Here is a 12,296-nt window from a genome sequence, read left to right as displayed (position 1 = left end):
ATTTCACATGAATAGATGCCACTCTTGCAAGTGGGGAAGAATGGGATGGGGAAGAGCATGTATGGGGCATGGGTAGTGCCAGAAGATAAAGAGATGATTAGTATGAGAGAGAATGAGGGGAGGGGGGAGAATAAGAGAGACGGGAAAGGGAGGAGGGAAGGGGGAAGGAGAGAGAAAGAGAGGGAGGGAAAGGGAGGGGAGGGGAGAGGAGAGGAGGGGAGGGGAGAGGAAACAAGGGAAGATAGATGTCAGAAGGACCAGGCAGATGACAGAGATAAGAGGGAGAGATGGTACAGAGAAAAATAAATGACAGAAAGGAAAAAAAGTCTGAGAAAGACTATAAGGAACTACACAGAGAGAAATGGGTGATAGAGAACAAAATAATGACAGAACAAAATAATGACAGAGTAAGAGAAACATGATAAATAAAGGAGATGGTGGAGAGATAAATAGATGATAGCTTATTTACTAATTTATTCATTCATTTACCGTGGCAGATTCCATACTAGACACACTGAGGGAGCAGAGTTGACTAAGATAAGGACCCATGTTTTCAACACTCTTGTTATAGAGGGGGATAAATCAGCTCTCTACCTCCCAGGAGCAGTAGTAGACAGACTCAAGCTGATTCCATCATAGCTGGGAATGCCCCTCACCCCAGCGGAAACACAGAATATCCCAGCTGTGCTGAGCTCTAGAGGGCTAAGGCCTAAAAAGGTAGTCCTGAGGAGAATGACCTTGCTGAGGAAAACATGTGTTGAGCGGTAACAGGCCAGACACAGAGAAGGAGGTGTAAGAGGAAGGGCAGGGGAAGCTGCCTACCAAAGGGCAGGAACCAGAGCCACAGGTCAGTAGCAGTGGCTAAAACTTATGGGAAGGAAAGGAGGTGAGGCTCCCACATTTAACCACACTGTTCTATTATGGATTCAGAGTGCCCAGCAGGGAGGCTCAAGGCACTAGAAGACCTTGTGGGGAGGCACTTGCTCCAGAGTTTCACACACAAAACCATGATGCTAGAAATCTCTCCAGTGGCTGTTACCCAGAAGTCATCCATTAACAACGATTTATAAAGCATCTCACAGAAGTACTATGTACTAGTATGTGCTAGGTACCATGTACAACATTTCTAGGCACAAGGATACAGTGGAGAGCACGGCACCTCTCTTATTTTGGGCCCTTCTTCCACATCCAGCATTCCTGAAGTTGAGTGCACCAACCATCCAGTCTTCAACTAAATTCTACTGAGCCTTCTTTTACAGTATCTCTTTGGCTTTTCCTCTTTCTATCTCTCCCCCAGCTCCCCACCACTATTTTCATTGAGGCTATTCCACATAATCATTTTGTTCCTCCACAGAGCACGCCACCCACAGTTCCTGTTCTAGCCTTTAACACTTTATGTCCAAAATGCTGTGTTGGAGACTGTGGGGAGATGGCGGAAGAGTAAGATGCGGAGATCAACTTCCTCCCCACAGAGACACCAGAAATACATCTGCACGTGGAACAACTCCTACAGAACAACTACTGAACGCTGGCAGAAGACCTCAGACCTCCCAAAAGGCAAGAAACTCCCCACGTACCTGGGTAGGGCAAAAGAAAAAAAGAAAAAAACAGAGACAAAAGAATAGGGATGGGACCTGCACCAGTGGGAGGGAGCTGTGAAGGAGGAAAAGTTTCCACACACTAGGAGTCCCTTCGCGGGTGGAGACTGCGGGTGGCAGAGCGGGAAAGCTTCAGAGCCGCGGAGGAGAGCGCAGCAACAGGGGTGCGGAGGACAAAGCGGAGAGATTCCCGCACAGAGGATCGGCGCTGACCAGCACTCACCAGCCGAGAGGCTTGTCTGCTCACCCGCCGGGGCGGGCGGGGGCTGGGAGCTGAGGCTCGGCTTCGGTCGGATCCCAGGGAGAGGACTGGGGTTGGCGGCGTGAACACAGCCTGAAGGGGGCTAGTGCACCACGGCTAGCCAGGAGGGAGTCTGGGGAAAAGTCTGGACCTGCCGAAGAGGCAAGAGAATTTTTCTTCCCTCTTTGTTTCCTGGTGCGTGAGGAGAGGGGATTAAGAACGCTGCTTAAAGGAGCTCAGGAGATGGGCGGGAGCCGCGGCTAACAGCGCGGACCCCAGAGACGGGCATGAGACGCTAAGGCTGCTGCTGCCGCCACCAAGAAGCCTGTGTGGGAGCACAGGTCACTTTTCACACCTCCCTTCCGGGGAGCCTGTGCAGCCCACCACTGCCAGGGTCCCGGGATCCAGGGACAACTTCCCCGAGAGAACAAACAGCGCACCTCAGTCTGGTGTAACGGCCCGCCGGCCTCTGCCGCCGCATACTGCGCGCCTCAGGCTGGTGTAACGGCCCGCCGGCCTCTGCTGCCGCATACTGCGTGCCTCAGGCTGGTGTAACGGCCCGCCGGCCACTGCTGCCGCACACAGCGCGCCTCAGGCTGGTGTAACGGCCCGCCAGCCACTTCCGCTGCGCCCCCGTGCCCCGCCCCCGTGCCCCGCCCTCCCCGAGGCCTGAGGGAGCCAGAGTCCTGGAAGCAGTTGCTCCTTTAACCCCTTCCTGTCTGAGGGAAGAACAGACGCCCTCTGGCGACCTACACGCAGAGGCGGGGCCAAATCCAAAGCTGAGCCCCAGGAGCTGGGCGAACAAAGAAGAGAAAGGGAAATCTCTCCCAGCAGCCTCAGAAGCAGTGGATTAAAGCTCCACAATCAACTTGATGTACCCTGCATCTGTGGAATACCTGAAGAGACAACGAATCATCCCAAATTGAGGATGTGGACTTTAAGAGCAAGACTTACTATTTTTTTCCCCTTTTCCTCTTTTTGTGAGTGTGTATGTGTATGCTTCTGTGTGAGATTTTGTCCGTATAGCTTTTCTGTCACCATTTGTCCTAGGGTTCTGTCTTTTTTTTTCTTAAAAAAATTTTTTTTCTTAATAATTATTTTTTATTTTAATTATTTTATTTTATCTTACTTTATTTTATTTTATCCTTTTTCTTTCTTTCATTTCGTTCTTCCTTCCTTCCCTCCTTCCTTCCTTCCCTCCTTCCTCCCTTCCTTTCTTTCCTTCTTTCCCCTTCCTTCCTTCCTTCCTTTCTTTCTCTTTCTTTCTTTCTTTCTTTCTTTCTTTCTTTCTTTCTTTCTTTCTTTCTTTCTTTCTTTCTTCTTTTTCTCCCTTTTATTCTGAGACGTGTGGATGAAAGGCTCTTGGTGTTGCAGCCAAGAGTCAGTGTTGTGCCTCTCAGGTGGGAGAGCCAACTTCAGGACACAGGTCCACAAGAGACCTCCCAGCTCCACATAATATCAATGGCGAAAATCTCCCAGAGATCTCCATCTCAACACCAGCACCCAGCTTCACTCAACGACCAGCAAGCTACAGTGCTGGACACCATATGCCAAACAACTAGCAAGACAGGAACACAACCCCACCCATTAGCAGAGAGGCTGCCTAAAATCATAATAAGTCCACAGACACCCCAAAACACCCCAAGAGACGTGGACTAGCCCACCAGAAAGACAAGATCCAGCCCCATCCACCAGAACACAGGCACTAGTCCCCTCCACCAGGAAGCCTACACAACCCACTGAAACAACTTTAGCCACTGGAGACAGACACCAAAAACAACGGGAACTACGAACCTGCAGCCTGCAAAAAACGAGACCCCAAACACAGTAAGATAAGCAAAATGAGAAGACAGAAAAACACACAGCAGATGAAGGAGCAAGATAAAAACCCACCAGACCTAACAAGTGAAGAGGAAATAGGCAGTCTACCTGAAAAAGAATTCAGAATAATGATAGTAAAGATGATCCAAAATCTTGGAAATAGAATAGAGAAAATACAAGAAACATTTAACAAGGACCGAGAAGAACTAAAGAGGAAACAAGCAACGATGAACAACACAATAAATAAAATGAAAAATACTCTAGATAGGATCAATAGCAGAATAACTGAGGCAGAAGAATGGATAAGTGACCTGGAAGACAAAATAGTGGAAATAACCACTGCAGAGCAGAATAAAGAAAAAAGAATGAAAAGAACTGAGGACAGTCTCAGAGACCTCTGGGACAAAATTAACTGCACCAACATTCAAACTATAGGGGTTCCAGAAGAAGAAGAGAAAAAGAAAGGGACTGAGAAAATATTTGAAGAGATTATAGTTGAAAACTTCCCTAATATGGGAAAGGAAATAGTAAATCAAGCCCAGGAAGCACAGAGAGTCCCATACAGGATAAAACCAACGAGAAACATGGCAAGACACATAGTAATCAAACTGTCAAAAATTAAATACAAAGAAAGCATTTTAAAAGCAGCAAGGGAAAAACAACAAATAACACACAGGGGAATCCCCATAAGGCTAACAGCTGGTCTTTCAGCAGAAACTATGCAAGCCAGAAGGGACTGGCAGGACATATTTAAAATGATGAAGGAGAACAACCTACAACCAAGATTACTCTACCCAGCAAGGATCTCATTCAGATTTGATGGAGAAATTAAAACCTTTACAGACAAGCAAAAGCTGAGAGAGTTCAGCACAACCAAACCAGCTTTACAACAAATGCTAAAGGACCTTCTCTAGGCAAGAAACACAAGAGAAGGAAAAGACCTACAATGACAAACCCAAAACAATTAAGAAAATGGGAATAGGAACATACATATCGATAATTACCTTAAATGTAAATGGATTAAATGCTCCCACCAAAAGACACAGACTGGCTGAATGGGTACAAAAACAAGACTCATATATATGCTGTCTACAATAGACCCACTTCAGACCTAGATACACATACAGACTGAAAGTGAAGTGATGGAAAAAGATATTCCATGTAAATGGAAACCAAAAGAAAACTGGAGTAGCAATTCTCATATCAGACAAAATACACTTTAAAATAAAGACTTTTAGAAGAGGCAAAGAAGGACACTACATAACGATCAAGGGATCGATCCAAGAAGAAGATATAACAATTGTAAATATTTATGCATCCAACATAGGAGCACCTCAATACATAAGGCAAATACTAACATCCATAAAAGGGGATATCGACAGTAACATATTCATAGTAGGGGACTTTGACACCCCACTTTCACCAATGGACAGATCATCCAAAATGAAAAAAAATAAGGAAACACAAGCTTTAAATGATATATTAAACAAGATGGACTTAATTGATAATATAGGACATTCCATCCAGAAATAACAGAATGCACATTTTTCTGAACTGCTCATTGAACATTCTCCAGGATAGATCATATCTTGGGTCACAAATCAAGCATCGGTAAATTTAAGAAAATTGAAATTGTATCAAGTATCTTTTCCGACCACAATGCTATGAGACTAGATATCAATTACAGGAAAAGATCTGTAACAAATACAAACACATGGAAGCTAAACAATACACTACTTAATAACGAAGTGATCACTGAAGAAATCAAAGAGGAAATCAAAAAATACCTAGAAACAAATAACAATGGAGACACGACAACCTAAAACCTATGGGATGCAGCAATAGCAGTTCTAAGAGGGAAGTTTATAGCAATACAATCCTACCTTAAGAAACACGAAACATCTCGAATAAACAACATAACCTTGCACCTAAAGCAATTAGGGAAAGAAGAACAAATAAAACCCAAAGTTAGCATTAGGAAAGAAATCATAAAGATCAGATCAGAAATATATGAAAAAGAAATGAAGGAAATGATAGCAAAGATCAATAAAACTAAAAGCTGGTTCTTTGAGAAGGTAAAAAAATTGATAAACCATTAGCCAGACTCATCAAGAAAAAATGGGAGAAGACTCAAGTCAATAGAATTAGAAATGGAAGAGAAGAAGTAACAACTGACACTGCAGAAATACAAAGGATCAGGAGAGATTACTACAGGCAACTCTATGCCAATAAAATGGACAACCTGGAAGAAATGGGCAAATTCTTAAAAAAGCACAACCTGCCAAGACTGAATCAGGAGGAAATAGAAAACATGAACAGACCAATCACAAGCACTGAAATTGAAACTGTGATTAAAAATCTTCCAACAGGGCTTCCCTGGTGGCGCAGTGGTTGAGAGTCTGCCTGCCGATGCAGGGGACGCGGGTTCATGCCCTGGTCAGGGACGATCCCACATGCCGTGGAGCGGCTGTGCCCGTGAGCCATGGCCACTGAGCCTGCATGTCCAGAGCCTGTGCTCTGCGACGGGAGAGGCCACAACAGTGAGAGGCCCGCGTACCACAACAACAACAACAACAACAACAAAAATCTTCCAACAAACAAAAGCCCAGGGCCAGATGGCTTCACAGGCAAATTCTATCAAACATTTAGAGAAGAGCTAACACCTATCCTTCTCAAACTCTTCCAAAATATAGCAGAGGGAGGAACACTCACAAACTCATTCTATGAGGCCACCATCACCCTGATACCAAAACCAGACAAAGATGTCACAAAGAAAGAAAACTACAGGCCAATATCACTGATGAACATGGATGCAGAAATCCTTAACAAAATACTAGCAAACAGAATCCAGCAGCATATTAAAAGGATCCTACACCATGATCAAGTGGGGTTTATTCCAGGAATGCAAGGATTCTTCAATATACGCAAATCAATCAACGTGATACACCATATTAACAAATTGAAGGAGAAAAACCATATGATCATCTCAATAGATGCAGAGAAAGCTTTCGACAAAATTCAACACCTATTTATGATAAAAACCCTGCAGAGAGTAGGCATAGAGGGAACTTTCCTCAACATAATTAAGGCCATATATGACAAACCCACAGCCAACATCGTCCCCAATGGTGAAAAACTGAAAGCATTTTCACTAAGGTCAGGAACAAGACAAGGTTGCCCACTCTCTCCACTCTTATTCAACATAGTTTTGGAAGTTTTAGCCACAGCAATCAGAGAAGAAAAGGAAACAGAAGGAATCCAAATTGGAAAAGAAGAAGTAAAGCTGTCACTGTCTGCAAATGACATGATACTATACATAGAGAATCCTGAAGATGCTACCAGAAAACTACTAGAGCTAATCAATGAATTTGGTAAAGTAGCAGGATACAAAATTAATGCACAGAAATCTCTGGCATTCCTATACACTAATGATGAAAAATCTGAAAGTGAAATCAAGAAAGCACTCCCATTTACCATTGCAACACAAAGAATAAAATATCTAGGAATAAACCTACCTAAGGAGACAAAAGACCTGTATGCAGAAAATTATAAGACACTGACGAAAGAAATTAAAGATGATACAAATAGATGGAGAGATATACCATGTTCTTGGATTGCAAGAATCAACATTGTGAAAATGACTGTACTACCCAAAGCAATCTACAGATTCAATACAATCCCTATCAAACTACCACTGGCATTTTTCACAGAACTAGAACAAAAATTTCACAATTTGTATGGAAACACAAAAGACCCCGAATAGCCAAAGCAATCTTGAGAACGAAAAATGGAGCTGGACGAATCAGGCTCCCTGACTTCAGACTATACTACAAAGCTACAGTAATCAAGACAGTATGGTACTGGCACAAGAACAGAAATATAGATCAATGGAACAGGATAGAAAGCCCAGAGATAAACCCACGGACGTATGGTCACCTTATCTTTGATAAAGGAGGCAGGAATGTACGGTGGAGATAGGACAGCCTCTTCAATAAGTGGTGCTGGGAAAACAGGACAGGTACATGTAAAAGTATGAGATTAGATCACTCCCTAACACCATACGGAAAAATAAGCTCAAAATGGATTAAATACCTAAATGTAAGGCCAGAATCTATCAAACTCTAAGAGGAAAACATAGGCAGAACACTCTATGACATAAATCACAGCAAGATCCTTTTTGACCCACCTCCTAGAGAAATGGAAATAAAAACAAAAATAAACAAATGGGACCAATGAAACTTCAAAGCTTTTGCACAGCAAAGGAAACCATAAACAAGACCAAAAGACAACCCTCAGAATGGGAGAAAATATTTGCAAATGAAGCAACTAACAAAGGATTAATCTCCAAAATTTACAAGCAGCCCATTCAGCTCAATAACAGTAAAACAACAACCCAATCCCAAAATGGGCAGAAGCCCTAAATAGACATTTCTCCAAAGAAGATATACAGACTGCCAAGAAACACATGAAAGAATGCTCAACATCATTAATCATTAGAGAAATACAAATCAAAGTTACAATGAGATATCATCTCACACCGGTCAGAATGGCCATCATCATAAAATATAGAAAGAATAAATGCTGGAGAGGGTGTGGAGAAAAGGGAACACTCTTGCACTGCTGGTGGGAATGTGAATTGGTACAGCCACTATGGAGAACAGTATGGAGGTTCCTTAAAAAACTACAAATAGAACTACCATATGACCCAACAATCCCACTACTGGGCATATACCCTGAGAAAACCATAATTCATAAAGAGTCATGTACCACAATGTTCATTGCAGCTCTATTTACAATAGCCAGGAGATGGAAACAACCTAATTGTCCATCATCGGATAAATGGATAAAGAAGATGTGGCACATATATACAATGGATAATTACTCAGCCATAAGAAGAAACGAAAGTGAGCTATTTGTAATGAGGTGGATGGACCTAGAGTCTGTCATACAGAGTGAAGTAAGGCAGAAGGAGAAAGACAAATACCATATGCTAACACATATACATGGAATTTAAGAAAAAAAAAACAATGTCATGAAGAACCTAGGGGTAAGACATGAATAAAGACACAGACCTACTAGATAATGGACTTGAGGATATGGGGAGGGGGAAGTGTAAGCTGTGACAAAGCGAGAGAGTGGCATGGACATATATACACTACCAAACGTAAAATAGATAGCTAGTGGGAAGCAGCCGCATAGCACAGGGAGATCAGCTCGGTGCTTTGTGACCACCTAGAGGGGTGGGACAGGGAGGGTGGGAGGGAGGGAGACGTAAGAGGGAAGAGAGATGGGAACATATGTAGATGTATAACTGATTCACTTTGTTATAAAGCAGAAACTAGCACACCATTGTAAAGCAATTATACTCCAATAAAGGTGTAAAGAAAAAAATAAAGAGCAAAGGTCCAAAAAAACAAAAACAAAACCCAAAATGTGTTGTGTTATGGCTGTGTTATTCCGCCAGCCAGTCTCACCTTGTTCCACCTCCAGTCACTGCTTTTAGATCGTATCATGTCAGACAACAACTGGATTGTGGCACTTTCCTATTCAAGAATCTTCACTAGTTCCCTATTTCTTAACCTTTCCTGCAGCAAGTGTAAACTGGATCAGACTTTCAAAGCCCTTTATAAGCTATCTTTACCCACCCAGCCCAACCTCTCATGTCTCTGTTCCGATCATACCCTGCAACCAGCTTTGTGCCTCTGCTTTTGGTTTTCTAGTAGAATCTAGCACAGGCTCTGGAATTGGACCTTGGTTGGAATCCACCACTTAAAAGCTCTGTTGCTTTAGACAGGTGCTTTCACTTCTCAGAGCTCTAGCTTCCATGACTGTAAAGTGGGGATAAGAGTACCTAGTTAATGGAGTTGTAAAAAAATCAAATGAGACCATGAATGTCAACTGCCTAGAATGGGGTTTCAGTTGTTACCGTGAATGTTCCCTCTGCCTGGAATGCCCTCTCTCATTTTGTTACTCTAAATCCCACCTGTTATTCAAGGTACTGCTTGAGTAATGTCTACTCCAGGGAGCTTGTCCTTAGTAATCTAGTCCCCACAATTTAGCCCATCATAATATAATGTTTGATATTGCTCATCATCATTTCATGTACGTTAGTCTCATCCTACCAACTATACCAAGCCAGCAGGCAACGAGACAAAAACAAGTGAGACAGATCTACTAGGTTCATAGCCTAACTACCATTTTGGATGTGTGATTCTGTGTAAGTCACTTAACCTATCTGAGCTTTAGTCAGTTTTCTTATCCAAAAAAAAACCAAACCAAACCAAAACAATAATCCTTACCTGGCTAGGTTATTGCGGGGATGAGAGAGAATATTCTCAAAGCATCTGGGACACATACTGATGCATAACAAGTGGTCAATATGTAGTAGGTGCTATATTAAGGGCTGTCAGCTCAGACTTTTCCTTCTCGATGGTTTAAGAGTACTTCCATCCAGATTTGTCCATCCACTGTCAAGGTTCCACTAGCATCACTCCCTTGCCACACTTTGAAAGATAGCTTACAAAGGCTCTTACTCTCTCTAGGGTTTCTCCAGGAGTGGGAAACAACCCTAAAGGAGACAGAAGCAAGGCAGTGGGGGCTTTGGGACCACTGGGAGAAAAGCACAAGCTGCAGGGAGGAAAATCCCAGTGGAGGAACTGTAGCCAGAGCTGGAGCCTTCTAGCCCTAGATTAGGAAAGGAGAGGAAACTATCTATAGGGTCTAATACTTGGCCTGTTATTCTTCCTGAAGAGGCCTAGACTTGGAGTCAGTCCACACTCACATTCCAATCCTAGCAGTGTGACCTGGGGCAAGTCACTTCTCTGTTGTAGACTCTTTATCTGTAAAATGGAGAGGATCACCATCCCTTACTCATGAGTTAACGTCTGGATTAAATGCAGTCCCATGTGTGAAATCACTCAGCATAGTTTAACTTATAAAAACATAACACTATTAACTTAAAAAAAATAACAACAGGGACCACTTATTGGATACTTAAGATGTACCTGGCACTGCACACTTTGCATGCATTAGCTGATTCAATCCTCACTCCAGCCTTATCAGTAAGCGCTATTATTATGGCCCCTTTACAGATGCAGAAACAGAGACACAGAGAGCTGAACTGCTTTGCCAAGAACACACAGCTAGTAACCAGCAGTTGAGAATGAGGCTCAGGTCCTCCAACCCTTTTTAGGATACCACACGACCCCGCCTCCCCAAAGAGGGATCTATCTCAAAAAGCTTATACACCTAAGGCTTCTCCTAGCCATTCCTTCAAGAAGCAGTCAGAAAAGGGAAGTCTCAGTAGTCCTAAAGTTGGAACCATCCCCTCCTTAGGCAGTGGGGAAAGAGGATGAGGAGAAATAAGCACAGAGGTAAGAAAATGCCAACCACCAACCATGTAGCTCCAGGCCTAGCTGTGGAGGCAACAACCCCTTTCTCCTAAGGCACTATCATTAAACACACACCCTATCATTCATTACCCCCAAATTCCTTTCTTAGGAAGCAAAACGGGATATTGAAGAAAGAAAGCCAAAGGGGGAAGAGGGAGCAGCAGCCATGATGGCCATGGCTACCAGTAGTACCTACCATAGAAGTTGCCCAGGATGGGGAGATGGCTTAGGAGAGAGCTGGTTATCCAGCCAGCTCAGATGCTCCTCAATAACCCCTCCAGCCAGCCCCCTGGGCTTCTTTCTGCAGGCTGGATCCTCCTTTAGCAGAAACCCATCTGTCTTCCTTTAAGTCCTCTTGACAAGAGGGGCCATCAGCCCAAGCCCCTGAGTGTGATTCAAGGGGCTCAAGCACAGCCAGGTCCCAGTTCCAAGAACAGAAAGGAGTAGCACTGAAGGCAAGGTATGGCCATCAGCCTGGTTGGGCCTAGAGGAGGCCACAGCCTTAGGGAATGAAAGCCAGTGTCAAGAGCTGGATAGGAGTGAAGACGCTGCTCCAGAAACCAGCCAGCACCCTGGTGGCAAAGGGAAGGATGAAAGGCAGTTCCAGCAGCATAAACAGCCCCCCTGTTCCCTACTCCAGCCTCCTCTGAGCCCTGGCCCGCCCTCTTCCACAGCTCAGAGGCCAATAAGGAAGCTGGGCCCCCAGCCACTGCTAGAACTCAGGAAAGGAGCAAGGAAATGATGTTTGGGAAAGATAAAGCGGGTGTCTAAAAAGAATTTTTAAAAATACACGTAAGTGAGGGAGAAAAATACCCCAGACACATACACTTAAAAGAATTCCTGTGCTTCCTGGACTGGGTTGACCCCACCCAGCCATCTCCGCAGGTCCTCTGGGCCCCAGAAAAGGAAAGCCCAGATCAGCCAGGCCCAGCAGCCTCCAGGTCCAGAAAAGCAAGTAGCACTACAGCTGATTTTACATAGATAGGGGCAAGTAACCTAGAGATCTCCCAAGATGAATGTCCTGCTGAGATAGAAAGATTCACAAACCATTCTGGGCTGTATTTTCAGGGTCTGCACGTCCTACAGGCACCTGAGCAGACCCAAAGGAAACTGCATTTCACACCAGAGACTCCAACTCCAGAACAGTGCTGCTTGGAGTAAGCATCCCTGCCTCTGCCATGATTTTGCTCTGACCTCTGGCAATTTACTCCCCCTCTATGGGCTTCTGTTTCCTCTCTGCAAAAT

At 44.0% G+C, this 12,296-nt stretch overlaps 1 protein-coding gene across 4 annotated transcripts in view; it reads right to left on the bottom strand.

The window, feature by feature from the left end:
- Positions 1-12,296, bottom strand: part of SHROOM4 (shroom family member 4) — a 217,140-nt gene that overhangs the window by 49,271 nt on the left and 155,573 nt on the right. Inside the window, exon 1 of one of the 4 annotated variants that reach the window (XM_060137397.1) lies at positions 11,248-11,621. The exons of 2 other annotated variants lie outside the window; for them this stretch is intronic. The gene's annotated coding sequence lies outside the window, so the exon portion shown is untranslated. Of the gene's footprint in view, positions 1-9,959; positions 9,996-11,247; positions 11,622-12,296 lie in introns of those variants that run through there. One more of the 4 variants, XM_060137398.1, reaches the window with a different exon arrangement.

This window comes from Lagenorhynchus albirostris, chromosome X (genome assembly GCF_949774975.1).
Source record: "Lagenorhynchus albirostris chromosome X, mLagAlb1.1, whole genome shotgun sequence".
Lineage (NCBI taxonomy): Eukaryota > Metazoa > Chordata > Mammalia > Artiodactyla > Delphinidae > Lagenorhynchus > Lagenorhynchus albirostris.
Note: the sequence above shows the minus strand (reverse complement) of the source record. Positions and strands in the feature narration are given on the sequence as shown.